This window comes from Delphinapterus leucas, chromosome 16 (assembly GCF_059928025.1).
Source record: "Delphinapterus leucas isolate spDelLeu-1000000601 "Yukka" chromosome 16, BTC_Dleu_Yukka2, whole genome shotgun sequence".
Classification (NCBI taxonomy): Eukaryota; Metazoa; Chordata; class Mammalia; order Artiodactyla; family Monodontidae; genus Delphinapterus; species Delphinapterus leucas.
In genome coordinates this window covers 77498897-77512808 of record NC_143144.1, presented here as the reverse complement: position 1 = coordinate 77512808, position 13912 = coordinate 77498897, and the positions used below count along the sequence as shown (strand labels likewise).

Genomic DNA, 13912 nt, shown 5'->3' with positions numbered 1-13912 from the left:
GAGAACCAGTTATCAGTGTGAGCTGTGGTTGATGAGGAGTTGATTACTTGGAGAAGATGGACGAGGCTTTGGGAAAGGAGTCGGAAAGGGGAAGCAGCCGGGTGTGTGGAGGGACATTGGACTTGGTACCAGACCTGGGGTTAAGGCCAGGTCCTCACTTACTAGCCATGTGACACTGGGCAGTTGCAGCTTCCCTGAGCCTCAGCTTTCTCATATGTAAAATGCAAATAATTTCTACCTCTCGAATGAAGCAGTCGGCAGGGGAGCGGTTTATAAAGCGCTCTTCGCATGTTACTAATATTTTGTATTCTTCTCTCAGGCTATGATAAGACTCTGTCCCTGCCTTTCATTTGTCCTTCCTTGGCCTTTATTTGTTTACTTCACTCTCTGTTCTCTTCCCCACTCCCAACCTCTTAAAATCATATCCCGCTTCAGGGTGAGCCTAGATGCTGTGTCCTCTGTGATGCCCTCTCTGACCGCTCCACATGGAGGCAGTTGTTCCCTTTTCTGCTTCCATAATATTGCATTCTGTGCTGATTGAAGCTACTGTTGTTATGTGGTGTGGCCCAGCCTCCTCCTGGTGGCCTCCTTGAGACCTCGTGGTGGCCAGTTTGAATGATTTCCAGGGGAAACTGAGCAGACCAGAGCGGGTAGTACCATCCAGACTTGGTTACATTTTCTAAATGTCCAGGACCAAAGGGGAAACAAAGCCTGGAAAGATCCTGGGTTTTGAAATGAGAGATCCTTGGGTGACCCATGAGTAAGTAATTTCATCTTTCAATTAATCTAAAAAGTGGAGGTAATAATAATACTTAACTTACAGGGTTATTAAAACGAAATGCGATAATGTGTGGTAAACGCTGAGTACAATGCCTGTCACACAGAATTTTAAATAGTTTGGTGTAAAAACAATAAAAATTAAAACTGTACTGTAAGAAACTTGAAGACAGTGTAAACTATATAGTCTACTCTTTAATCGATAAAGCACTTTCTAAGTATAGAATGGGAAGTATCACAAAGGAAAGGATGGAAAAATTAGATCTGATTTTGTAAAAAAATCCATGATTCGGTTCATGAAGACATACGGAGTTAAGAGGCAATTTGGGAAAGTGTAATAAAAAGATTATTATACTTAATATAATCTCTTAGAAACCGTTTTTAAATGTAGTGTTTTCTTTTGCATAATATTTGGTTGGATTTTATCAGATAGTTGATCAGCTGACATACAAATGGTAATATGTTTTTTGAAGTTTAATCTTATAAGCAGTCAAAGGAATGCAATTTAAAATAGCAGTTATATACAGTTTTTTAACTATCAAGATATCTTTTTCATTTTTAAGTGAATGCTTCGGAAGATGTGATGAGATGGGATGTTTTTAAACGTCATCCTTTATAGAAATCAGTTTGGTCATATACATTAAAGATCTTATAGAAATGCATACCTTGTGGTTGAGTAATTCTTATCTAGGAATCACTGCCATGGAAATAAAGATTGGGACAAAACTTGCTTAAATATGTTTGTTACAGCATTATTTATAATGGCAAAAAGTTATAAATAATTTAAATGTTCAACCATAGGAAAAGGTCATATAAATCATGGTGCAGCTGGCCATGTGATAGAACACCCAGTAGCCATTAAAATAGTGATCATGCATGTATGTTCATGCGTATATATTGATGAAAAATAGCAGTATAAAATACTTCTGCTTGTACTAAGAGACAGAAGCAGGATGCAGAATTATACATGCAGATCTCAGTTTAAAAACAATTTAAGTAAAAAAAAAACCAACAACAATTTAAGTATACAGAAATTAGTTAGGAAGGAGATACACCAAATGTTAGCGTTAACTACAAAATGCTAAATTATTTTACCTCTTGTTCTTCCACGAAGGAGTCACATGGGGAGAATGAGGTACCTTGGTAGGTTTTTGATGATGGCTCTTATAGTCAGTGTTTGACTGAGATGTACATCAGGGAAGTCTCTAGTTGATGTGGAAACAGGGTCTAGGGGAAAAAAAGGGACTGGCAGGAGCTTAGATGAAGAGATAACGTTGATAATGCTTAATTAAGGCTGGACTCGCATTTAAGCAAGAGCTCAGAGGAATAACCAGGAATAGGGGTTTTGAGCAGAAGGCAGTAAGGCTGGATTAGTTTACCTGCACAGGGAGTAAATAAGGAAGCTGGAGCTCGATATCTACTTCACTGGGGCAAAGTAGCAGTTTGAAGATGTTACTAAACAATGGCAAGGATGCTTTTTTTTTTTTTTTTTTTTTTTTTTGCGGTACGCGGGCCTCTCACTGCTGTGGCCTCTCCCGTTGTGGAGCACAGGCTCCGGCCATGGCTCACGGGCCCAGCCGCTCCGTGGCACGCGGGATCTTCCCGGACCGGGGCACGAACCCGTGTCCCCTGCATCGGCAGGCGGACTCTCAACCACTGCGCCACCAGGGAAGCCCAAGGATGCTTTTAAATAGCCCTCACTAACAGACTTTTCTCAAATGTAAGCTCAATGAGAAAGGACCGTGTTTTTCTTGTTTCCTTGTGTTTCCATGTATTGTTAAGTACTATATAGGAGGCACTGAATAAATATTTGTTGAATGAATAAATAAGTAAACTAGGCACAGCTAAGGCCGAGAGTAGCAAGCTTTTCCCCATAATCTGGCAGGACTAGCTAAGAGCACACAGGGTCTAATATTTATGTCTCAATATGGTCAGGTCTCTCTTCCCAGCTAGACTGTAGCTACTTAAAATCAGGATCTTTGTCTTTTTCATTTTTGGATCCTCTCAGGTATAAATAGGGCTTGGAATGGTACCAACCATATACCTAGAGTTGTACCAAACAAATACTTTTAAAATTACATCTTATTATTCATGTTAAATATTGGGAATCGTTGTGTAGAAGCTTAAATCTTTGGCGAAAAGTAGAAGGGAAAGTATCATCATCAAAGTTTAGTGATAGTTTCTGTTATTTTCTGTCTAATCTGCTTTTTCCATTTAATGATCTGGAGTTATGTTTTTACCTTGGCTAAATTGATCTTTTTTCTTACTGGGCTTATGGACATGGAGGAGGCAAAAGAATCAAAGTTAAAGATGACCAACGTGCTTTTCTTTTCTTGAAGTGTTTGGGAAATACTTTGAGGGCATTCTGTTGATATTTTTCTAGCTTGGAATTTCACAGGGGCCACCTGATGGCATAGTTAGTGGCTGCTGCCCCTGAATTTCCAGCAGCACTGAGCTCAGGGTTCTGTTGCTGTGCTGCCTTGCAGAACTTGAGAGCCAAACAGAGCCAGGGCAGGAGAATGCTGAGACTCTCTAAATGTTTAATTTTGCCATTAAGCTTATGCTTCAGCTGGAGAAGGAAAATTGCAAATATGGGTAATACCCAAATATTGATAGCTTACCTAATTTTGAATAAAAGAAAAATAGTTCAGGTGGAGACAGTAAAATACATGAGGTTTGCAGCTGAAAATGAAGGAGACTTTAAATTTCATTCTGCCTACAAGAACTAAACTACTATGAATGAACCATGTCCTTTTGTTATAAGTCCTAAACAGTTAACTGCCACATGAATCTAACAGAATTGTCAGGTTATAGTAATTACATCAGTAATTTGATCTGCTGTCATTTGAATGGAGCCATGTGTGGAGAGTCAGTTCCTTCCCTCTGTGGGGCTGACCCTTTTACATTTCTGTAAGCTGAAGACTAACAGAGCTCATTAAGCTTTATGGGAAAAGAGCTTTTGTCACCTCGTCAAGTCCGGCAACACATTTCCATTCTATTCCTGATTTCGCGTGGCTCTGTAGCTGCTGATGTGCATTCCCCTGCTAGGTTTACATGGGATCTCTCCCTCACAGACGTTTTTATTGACATTTCTAAGCCTGAATTACATTTCGTGTGGCACCACCTACAGATGTCTTCAATTAAATGTAGGTAAATAAAAGGGATTATGTATCAGAGGCTAAAAGATTCTTCAAATTCTCTTCTAAGCCATACTTTGCCAGCCAATCCAGTAGCATGCAGTCTCAGCATCATTTTGGAGGTAGAGAACTACAGAAGAGGCATTTGTAAGAAAAGTTAAACCATGTGGGAATGTGGGTCACTTAGGATTCTCTTTAAGGATGTCCTATTCCTTCATTTCAGATCAATTAAAATCTTCTTTGTTAGCAGTTAGCATACTAATTTTTCGAGAAGTTAGCAGCTGTAGTATATTGGGCACTATCCTAAACTCTTTGCTTACATTATTTTGATTTTTGTAGAATGTCTATGCGGTAGTTATTTCCAATTTCCTTATGAAGAAAATTGAACCTAGAGAGGTAGTTTAGTTGAGTTCAGTATCACAGCTACTAGTGAATGGCAACAACGTGCTTAAAATGTCTTATATTACATGAAGTGATGATGATATTATTTGAAGGAAGACAGTGATAAATTTGAGATGTGTCAACCTTGGCACTGTTGACATTTTGGGTTGGATAAATCTTTTTCGTGGCACCGTCTTGTGCATTGTGTGATGCTTAGCAACATCTCTGGCCTCTACCCAAGAGACGCCAGTAGCACCCTTCCCCCTGAGTTGAAACAAAATGTCTCCAGACTTGCCAAATATCCCTAGGGGGTAAAATGGCTCCGTATTAAAAACTACTGCCCTAGAGCAGCCTTAACAAAAAAAGAACAAAGAGAGTTAATAATCCAAGAGCGATGATAGTAGCAATGATAACATGTTTTGAGTCTCACAAAAGGTGGGGAAAAGGACAGGTGAACAAAGGACAAGGGAGACAAATAGAAAACAAATAGCAAAATGGTCCACTTAAACACAGCCATATTAATTATTACATTAAATATTAATGATCTAAACCAGAAATCTCTATGGAAATGTTTTATATCTGTGCAGTGGAAAACATGTATGTAGTCAATGGTCATACATAGTCACTAAGCTCTTTAGGACCTGAATTTAAAATTTTTTAAATTTTAGTTAACTTATGTAGCCACACGTGGTCAGTGGCTATCCTATTGGACAGTACAGGTCTAAACACTCCAATTGAAAGTCAGAAATTGTCAGACTAGGTAAAAGAAAAAAAGCAAAATCCATCTTAAATATGAAAGCATGAGTAGGTTAAAAGTAAAAGACCAGAGTAAACTATACCATGGAAATACTAATCATAATAAAAATGGAGTGGCCGTATTCATACCTAACAAAATAGACTTCAGGGCAAAAGCTCTCACCAGAAGGAAAGATGGACATTTCATAATGATAAAATAGTCAGTTCATCAAGTGAGGACAGTAATCCCAAATGTGGTACACTTAATAACAGAACCTCAAGATACATGAAGCAAAAACTAATGGAACTGAAAAGAGAAACAGTCAAATCCACAGCTATAGTTGGAGACTTTAGAACAGCTTTCTCAGTAATCGATAGAACAACTAGGCAGAAAACGACAAGCAATTTAGAAGATTTGGACAAAACTATCATACAGTTCCACTTAGTTGACATCTATTGAATGCTGTACCCAACGACAAAATACGTATTTTTTCAAGTCCATAGGGAATATTCTCCAAGACAGATCATATGCTGTACCATTGTACAAATCTTAATAAATTTAGAAGGATTGAAATAATCTCTGATCAGAGTGGAATTAAATTAGAATCAGTAACAGAAAACTGTTATAGTTTAGCAATAATAGGACAAACAACCTAATTTAAAAATAGATAAAAGACCTGATTATATATTTCACCGTGAAGACATACAAATGGCTAATAAGCACATGAAAAGATGCTCACCATCCATTAGGGAAATGCACATTAATACCACAATGAGTTACCAACATAAACTCACTAGAATGGCTATAATCAAAAGATAATACCAAGTGTTGGCGAGATGTGGAGAAATGGAACCCTCCTACATTGCTGATGGGAAGTAAAATGGTATACCCCCAGTTTAGCAGTTTCTCAAAATATTAAACTTAGGGTTACTGTATGACCCAGCAATTTCACCCTTAGGAGTATACACCTAAGTGAAATGAAAATGTTCAGACAAAGGCTTGTATGTGAATGCTCATGGCAGCATTATTCCTAATGGCCAAAAGCTGGAAACAATTCATGTGTCTGTCAGCTGGTAAATGGATTAGCAAAGTGTGGTATTTTCATACAATGTAATACCATTCAGCAATAAGAAGGAACGAACTACAATACGTGCAACACATGGATGAACCTTAAAAACATTATTGGAGGTGAAAGAAGCCAGGCACAACAGACTGCATGTTGTGTCTTTCCAGCTGTATGAATTATCCCGAAAAGGGGACTTTATAGAGTCAGAAAGCAGAGCAGTGCTTGCCTGGGATAAGAGGTACGAGCGGAGGACCGACTGCAAGTGGACTGTTGAGAATTTTGGGGGGGGGTGTGTGTGGTAGAAATGTTCTCAAATTGGGTTATGTGGTTCCACAATTCCATGAATTTGCTAAAAATCACAGAATGCTGTGCTTAAAATGGGTGAATTTTATCATATGTTAAGTACACCTCAATAAAACTGTTTAAAAAAAAAGCGTTTATCATTTCTTCATCCTTTAATTTCTCAAAATGTTGTGGAAAAGGTCTGACTCAGCTTGGCATCTTCCCTAGTTGTGGTCTAGGTGTTTACACAGTTTTAGCATTTGCCAGGGTAGTGTTGTGTGTTGAAATAGATGTTTTAATTTAAATATTAACTAGTTAATACCCAATATTAAATAAAGTTAGCCATTAATATTTATCGGTAGCTTGCAAAACCAACTTTCCAAGTTTTTTTTTTGGGGGGGGGGAGCCGGGAACTACTTTGCTCTTACTTGGAACTCTGTGGTAGACTGGGATCACATGTGTATATTTGGTTGTGTGTATGTGTATGTTTGTGCACTGATTGCAAACTGCAGGTAGCACAGGTGGGGATCTGGCTTTATAGCCAGTGGTAACATTCATTCATTTTGCTGTCAAGGAAAATAAAGGACTGTGGGAACCTAACATCTCTTCAGTCTGTCAGCATATGAAAAATATCATTGTTTGGAATGGCTCTGGCAGATATCAAGATATCTCCAGTAACCAGAATTTGGAAGAGGGAATGGCTCTTACCTCAACTGGGTCCTGTAGAAATGAAGGGAGCTTGCAGAGGTAGCTGTGGGAGGGGTGAGGTAGGTGGAACGTTGAGTTGCTAACCTTGAGAAGGGAGTTCAAACAGTTTTACCAAATAAAGAGCACACTGAGCTGGCCTGAATTGGAGAGCTGTGGAGATAAGGCTAGGAAGAGGGCTGAGCTGGTGAGTTGTGGGAAGCTTTTTTACCTGCTGTCTGGTATAATGCTTGGGAGGACCCGCAGTGCTGAAAGAGCTGGGGCCAGGGCAGATGGAGGTAACTCAAGAGGGGCCGGATCTTCTCAGAGCGTGGTTGTCAGTCTGCTGTTTGTTACTGACTAACCAGAAATGGAAAACTGGGCAGTGGCTTGATCCACTGGGCAAAAGTGGGAACATGAGTGAAGATCACTGCTTTTCTAGTTCGTGGGTTGAGAAACAGTCATGCAGTTTTCAGGCTGAGCCCTGTGCTGTAGAATCAGAAGTTGAATAGGCAAGGTAGTGTTGGCTGAGGCACCAGTTAGAATTCCGGAGCCAAATCCCCCAACTCACTGGGACTGTCATTTGATTGCTGTCCCTTTCAGCTGAGTCTGAGGCCTCTTGGGCAGTTCTGGCTGGGGTGAGCCTGCTGACAAAGAACCGGTGGAACTGAAGACATCATTCCTTCCCTCAGTTCATTTCAGTAATGCTTGGACAGCTTTCACGTGATCGTCGGAATAGTGTTCCCTGGACTTACGGTGGCCTTCAGCAAACGCTGGTTGAGTTCATAAATGAACTTATTCTCAGTTAGTTTCTGGATATCACATGATAGTTGAGCCAGTGTAAGCTGAAACCTTGTATTTTGTGGTGAAATTATATCAGCTGGAAGTCTTCTCCTGGAAACTGATCTCACGTGGTAAAAACTCGAGATTCAGAGAATAAAAGAAAGCACGCTAGAATAGAAAACCAAACATTAAACAGAAAAATGCCATAAATTTCCATGTTGAAGATTTTTCTGCACGGGACTTGGATTAGTTTAGGCATTTAAGTCCATTCAAGATACCTTTTTGCCAGGTCAGCCTTCCTTTAGCGAGTAGTGGTATTCCTCCTTACTCTGAGGGTCTTTCAGCTGTGTTCACAGTTAAGGTCATCTGCCTTGACGATTTTCATTACCCACTAGATGTGCATGAATGCTTCGGAAAATGTTTGAATGGTAAATCCTGGCATGGATTAGTTTCCATGGGGATGTCAGTCTTGTTTGATGTTGGTAGTCATTGAGTTCTAAATAAAAATATCAGTTTGGGTTGTCACCGTGGGATGTTTTTCTCTTCTGTCAGAAAGATTGGAAAAGCAGGATGCTCAAATTGAACCGACAGTAAGTAAGGGCTCACATTAGGTTAGTCACTCTTGTTTCTAAGGTGTTTGTTGTAGTGCCCAATAAATATTGGCTGATAGGTAGAATTGAGAAGTTTGGGATTCTGCTGCTTTTCCTTTTGAGCGTTTAGATGGCGCCTCATAGAAGTCTTTTTGTTGGATGGTTAGGATTGAAAATATAAATAAAATATAAGGAAATGTCAAAGTAAACAACGGATGAACATCTTACTTTTTATCTATTCTGTAGTAAAAATGCAGAAATAAATTCCTTTTTTATTTCTGTCACATTTATTAAAAACATTCGCTGTAAATCTTTTCTCAGCTACCTATGCTTAAAGTTCAAATTTTTGTCATTACAGTGTTCTTAGCTTTAAGTTGTAAATGTTAGGGTAAACTTTTTTGCTTTCTTTGAAGCATTTTAGTTCCTAAGAATTCTGTCATTGAGACATACATTTCTTGATTCGTACTTTGGTTTAGTAAATTGCTGAAGTATCTCCATTCATTAGGTTGAACAGGGCATGTCAATATATTTTGGTTGTGTTTTAGCATGGTGTGCCACAGACGCAATGTCCACTGAGAAAAACACTGAACTGAAAGTTGAGAATTCCAGATCCTTCTTAGCATTCTCCTAAACTGGCTGTGTGACCTTGGGCAAGTCCCTTACTCACCTTGACCCTCACTTTTTCACTTGTAAAGTGAGTAAGAGTATCTCAGATGAAGACGTCCCTTAAAACTGAGTGAACTTAGGCAACATTCTAACATGTTTTATAGCTTCTTTTCTGACTCGGGTATTTTAAACCAGGCAAATAAAATAAGCTTCCCCCAGCCTACAGCTTGCTGTAGTTCTGAAGCAAGTTGACATTTTACTTAGAATGGTTTTACTCACTTCTTTCTATAAAAACAAGTCTTATCCTGTTAACTTGCATACCCAAATATTATTTCTCTTATTTTTGTCCTTAATATGGTCTCACTCGTACATGTTAGTTATATTTTTAATAAAGTGATAACTTGTTTCGTAGAGAAAACTTGAGGTAGGAAATTGAGAAGTACCTGTTACAGATAAGCATTATAGCAGACTGAGAAAGTGCGTAAATACAAACATCACAACTTTCTTACAGATCCCTTTTACACCTTCTCAAAGTGGCTCCTCTCTAATGACTGGATAATCTTCACCAACTCAGGGATTCTGATGAAATTGAGGCCTTTAGATGTTTAACTAGTGTAAAGCACTGTGCCGCAACCTGAGAGAATTGTGTGAACAGGAAGAGTGAGTGAACTCTTCCTAATCTGCAGGCTGTGAATGTTTTGTCATTTATGTCACTTAGTAAAATTAACTTTTATATATTTCCTTTGTGAGCAGAGAAAATGTTGCTTAAAGTAGAATAACAAAATATTGTTACTTTTACGTGTACTTTTTTTTTTTCTTTTTTAAGGATCATTTAAACTTAATTGCCTTTGGATTGAAATATAGGTGATGATAGGAAATAATGACATTAGAATAAGCCTGTATAGGCTAAAATTTTTGGTGCAGTCTTATTACAGAGTTAGCATTATCTAATTTATAAATATATGTAACTAAGGTAATTGTGTGTTTTGAAGGTTGTGATCAGTAAATTTGGCTCCTATAATATAAAATGGGCTGTAAAACATTGATATCTAGTGTAATATCAAATCAGAGTACTTGCAGTTTGTGTTAACTGTCAGAATCAGTGAAGAAAAAAATAACCTCAAAATGCAAAATATTCCTTGCCGATGGAGATTACAATGAATATTGGCAGCTAAACGTTAGGTAACGTTCCTAACTAGTTCAAGGCTATAGTTGTCTTTTTCAGGAGGTGGGATTTTGCCAGGGGAACAAGACTCATTTAATAGCAGATCTTTTGTTCTAATGGAATGTTCCTAAGTGGGAACTACATGTCCAACCACCATATATTTTCTCAGAATTGGCCCTTAATTTCACATACTTTGGGTATTAACTGGAAACAAGGTTGGAGTCTTTTTCCAGGTAGACTGTTATTATATCTACTCTACAATATAGCTGTGAACCCGGAATTGTGTTAGCTTTGGTAGCCATCTTTAGCGTACTGATTGTCTGCCAGAAAATTAGGAGTTGGTTGCATTCAGTTTTTAAATCACTTGTGCAAAGCTATGTGATATATTAACCATGAGTATTGCTATTTGCATTTTCCAAATTAAATTTATTATTATTTTTAATTTCTTATAGACTATATTGTTTCACATTTTCAAATTTAGTTTTTGGGTCTTTTGTTTTCTTTGTTTTTTAAAGAAATCATGTAAATTTTGATGCCATACTGGCTTAGCACACCTTTGAGTTTCTTTTTTTTTTTTTTAATTTTTATTGGAGTATAGTTGAGTATAGTTGATTTAAAATGTGTTAATTTCTACTGTGCAGCGAAGCGAATCAGTTATACATGTACATATATCCACTCTCTTATTTGATTTTTATTTTTTTAATTAATTAGTTTATTATTTATTTATGGCTGTGTTGGGTCTTCGTTGCTGCACGCGAGCTTTCTCTAGTTGTGGTGAGCGGGGGCTACTCTTCGTTGCGGTGCGCATGCTTCTTATTGCTGTGGCTTCTCTTGATGTGGAGCACGGGCTTCAGTAGTTGTGGCACACGAGCTCAGTAGTTGTGGCGCACGGGCTTTGTTGCTCCGCGGCATGTGGGATCTTCCCGGCCCAGGGCTTGAACCTGTGTCCCCTGCATTGGCAGGCAGATTCTTAGCCACTGCACCACCAGGGAAGTCCCCACTCTTTTTTAGATTCTTTACCCATATAGGTCATTACAGAGTATTGAGTAGAGTTCCCTGTGCTATACAGTAGGTCCTTACTAGTTATCTATTTGATATATATCAACAGTATGGTGTATATGTCAATCCCAGTCTCCCAGTTTATCCCCCCCCTTCCCCCAGTAACCATAAGTTTTTCTACGTCTGTGACTTTATTTCTATTTTGTAAGTAAGTTCATTTGTACCATTTTTTTAGATTCCGCATATAAGCGCTATCATATGGTATTTGTTTTTCTCTGTCTGACTTATTCACTCAGTATGACAATTTCTCGTCCATCCATGTTGCTGAAAATGAAATTATTTCATTCTTTTTTTATGGCTGAGTAATATTCCATCGTATATATATGTACCACATCCTTTTTATCCATTTCTCTGTCGATGGACATTTAGGTTGCTTCCACGTCCTGGCTATTGTAAAGACTGCTGCAGTGAACATTGGGTTGCTTGTATCTTTTCAAATTATGGTTTTCTTTGGGTATATGCCCAGGAGTGGGATTGCTGGGTCTTATGGTTAATTCTATTTTTAGTTTTTAAGGAACCTCCATACTGTTCTCCATAGTGGCTGTACCAATTTACCTTCCCACCAACAGTGTAGGAGGGTTCCCTTTTCTCCACACCCTCTCCAGCATTTATTGTTTATAGATTTTTTGATGATGGCCATTCTGACTGGTGTGAGGTGGTACCTCATTGTAGTTTTGATTTACATTTCTGTAATAATTAGCGACGTTGAACATCTTTTCATGTGCTTTTTGGCCATCTGAATGTCTTCGTGAGTTTCTGTTCTTAAAATGAATCTGAAGTTTATTTGTAGTGTTTCATGAAACTTAACAAAAGGCAAAATAGTTGCAGGAATAAGTTATTTTCAAGCAATGCACTTTTAATCAGGTGCTTAAAATGATTACCTTTGGGATTCTCCATAAACTCTTGTTTAAAAAAAATTCAGGACATCAGTTGGCAAATCGTGGATTTTTATGTGAACAGGTGTGTGATTTTGGAGAGTTACTTTTGGATGCTTTAGCAGGGAGGAGAATACAGGTCCTGCTCTCTTACAGCCCCTGAAGACTTTCACTCTTCCAGTCTTTGAACCCATGAGTAAGTCCCTCCAGTGCTGTCCCTGGTGCCTGGAGTATGACTCCCCCTTTGCCTGTTCCTTTGAGTCTTAACAGTTGTCTGTTTTAAACATAACTGAAGCACATGGAGGCAGGTGGGTCAGGAGACAGGTGTACCTTATCAGAGTAAATATACACCCATTTTGGGAACCATTTAGCTGGAAGTCTGAATTGGTCCATTAATATCGATGTCATTTCTACAGAGTACCTTTGGTATTGTACTGCACAGCTCATTAATCACAGAAGCCATGCCATCCTTCCCCAACATTTAAGATGTGTTTTCTTTTGTATAGCTAGCGGTGAGCTTTATTGTTATATTTTTCCTGTTGTCAGCTAAATTCTTGAAATAGAGGAACTGCTGAAAAATAACTTCGCTTATTCTTTCAGTTATCTAAAACTGTGACAAACCGTGGGCATGAGAAAGATAAACTATTAAATGTTGCTAATCACATTACTGACTTGTGAGGAAATTGATAGCTTCTGTTAGTTTATATAACTTTGCTATTAAATGAGCTACTGATACAATTTCATAGACACAATCTTTTAGGATGTGTCATTCAGACCCCTTAAAAACAAAAACGGACTCAAATGTGCTCATACTCTACAAAGTGTCTGTACGTTGTCATTTGTTTCTCACAGCCGCCTGTGAGGGCACTTGGTAGCATGATTCCTGTTTTAAAAATTCAGAAATTGATACTTTTAAAAGTCAAGTTATCGTCTTGCTAAGATAAAATAGCCAGAAAATGTACGGTGAGTGGAGTTAGGGCTCAAATCCAGATATCTGGGTTCCGAATCCTGGCCTCAAGTCACTATAACCTGCTCCCTTTCTGTTTGCAGTTTACAGTTTATAGACTCCTCTACCTACCTTTAAAAAATACCTTTATGTGAATGGTTCTCAGAAGTGTGGTCCTGCAGCCTCTGGTGGTCCCTGATGCCTTTTCAGGGGCTTCTCAAGGTCTAAATTATTTTATAATTAGCCTTTTCCTCTCTCGTTCTATTATGAGTGTTTGGGGATTTTTTCCGAAGGCTACAAATTAAATGCAGAAGCATGTATGAGAATACAGCTGTCCTCTGTAAGCCACACATTAAAGAGATTTGCAGAAATGTAAACAGTGCCATTCTTTTAACTAGATTTTTTTTTTTTTTTGGTTTTGGAAAATAACAGTAATTTTAAAACAAAATATGTTAATTTTACGTGTATTGGGTTTATTGTTATTTTTAAGTGAATTAACAAGTACATATTTTTGAAAGGCTCAGTTTTAATATTTAATACAGTAAATATCTACAGATACAGCTCAATAAGTAAAAGTTCTTTGGAGTCCTCAGTGAGTTTTGTAAGTGTAAAGGGATTTTGAGACCAAGAAGTATGAGAGTCACTGATTTTCGTGATGCCTGTATCATTGAGGCAGCACCGCTGTTACTTTCCCTTTCCCAAATAGTGTGTGTATTTTCCTGCATGATCTGTGATTATCTCACCTTTTGTGTTTATAAACGACATTTGAAGAGTATTAACCATTAAAAGGCCTTAACTAAGTAAGGGGTTAAAGAAATGTAGCAA

At 38.1% G+C, this 13912-nt stretch overlaps 1 protein-coding gene across 19 annotated transcripts in view; it reads left to right on the top strand.

Moving 5' to 3' along the window:
- ATE1 (arginyltransferase 1) overlaps nt 1-13912 on the top strand; it is a 156595-nt gene that overhangs the window by 50512 nt on the left and 92171 nt on the right. The window lies entirely within an intron of this gene.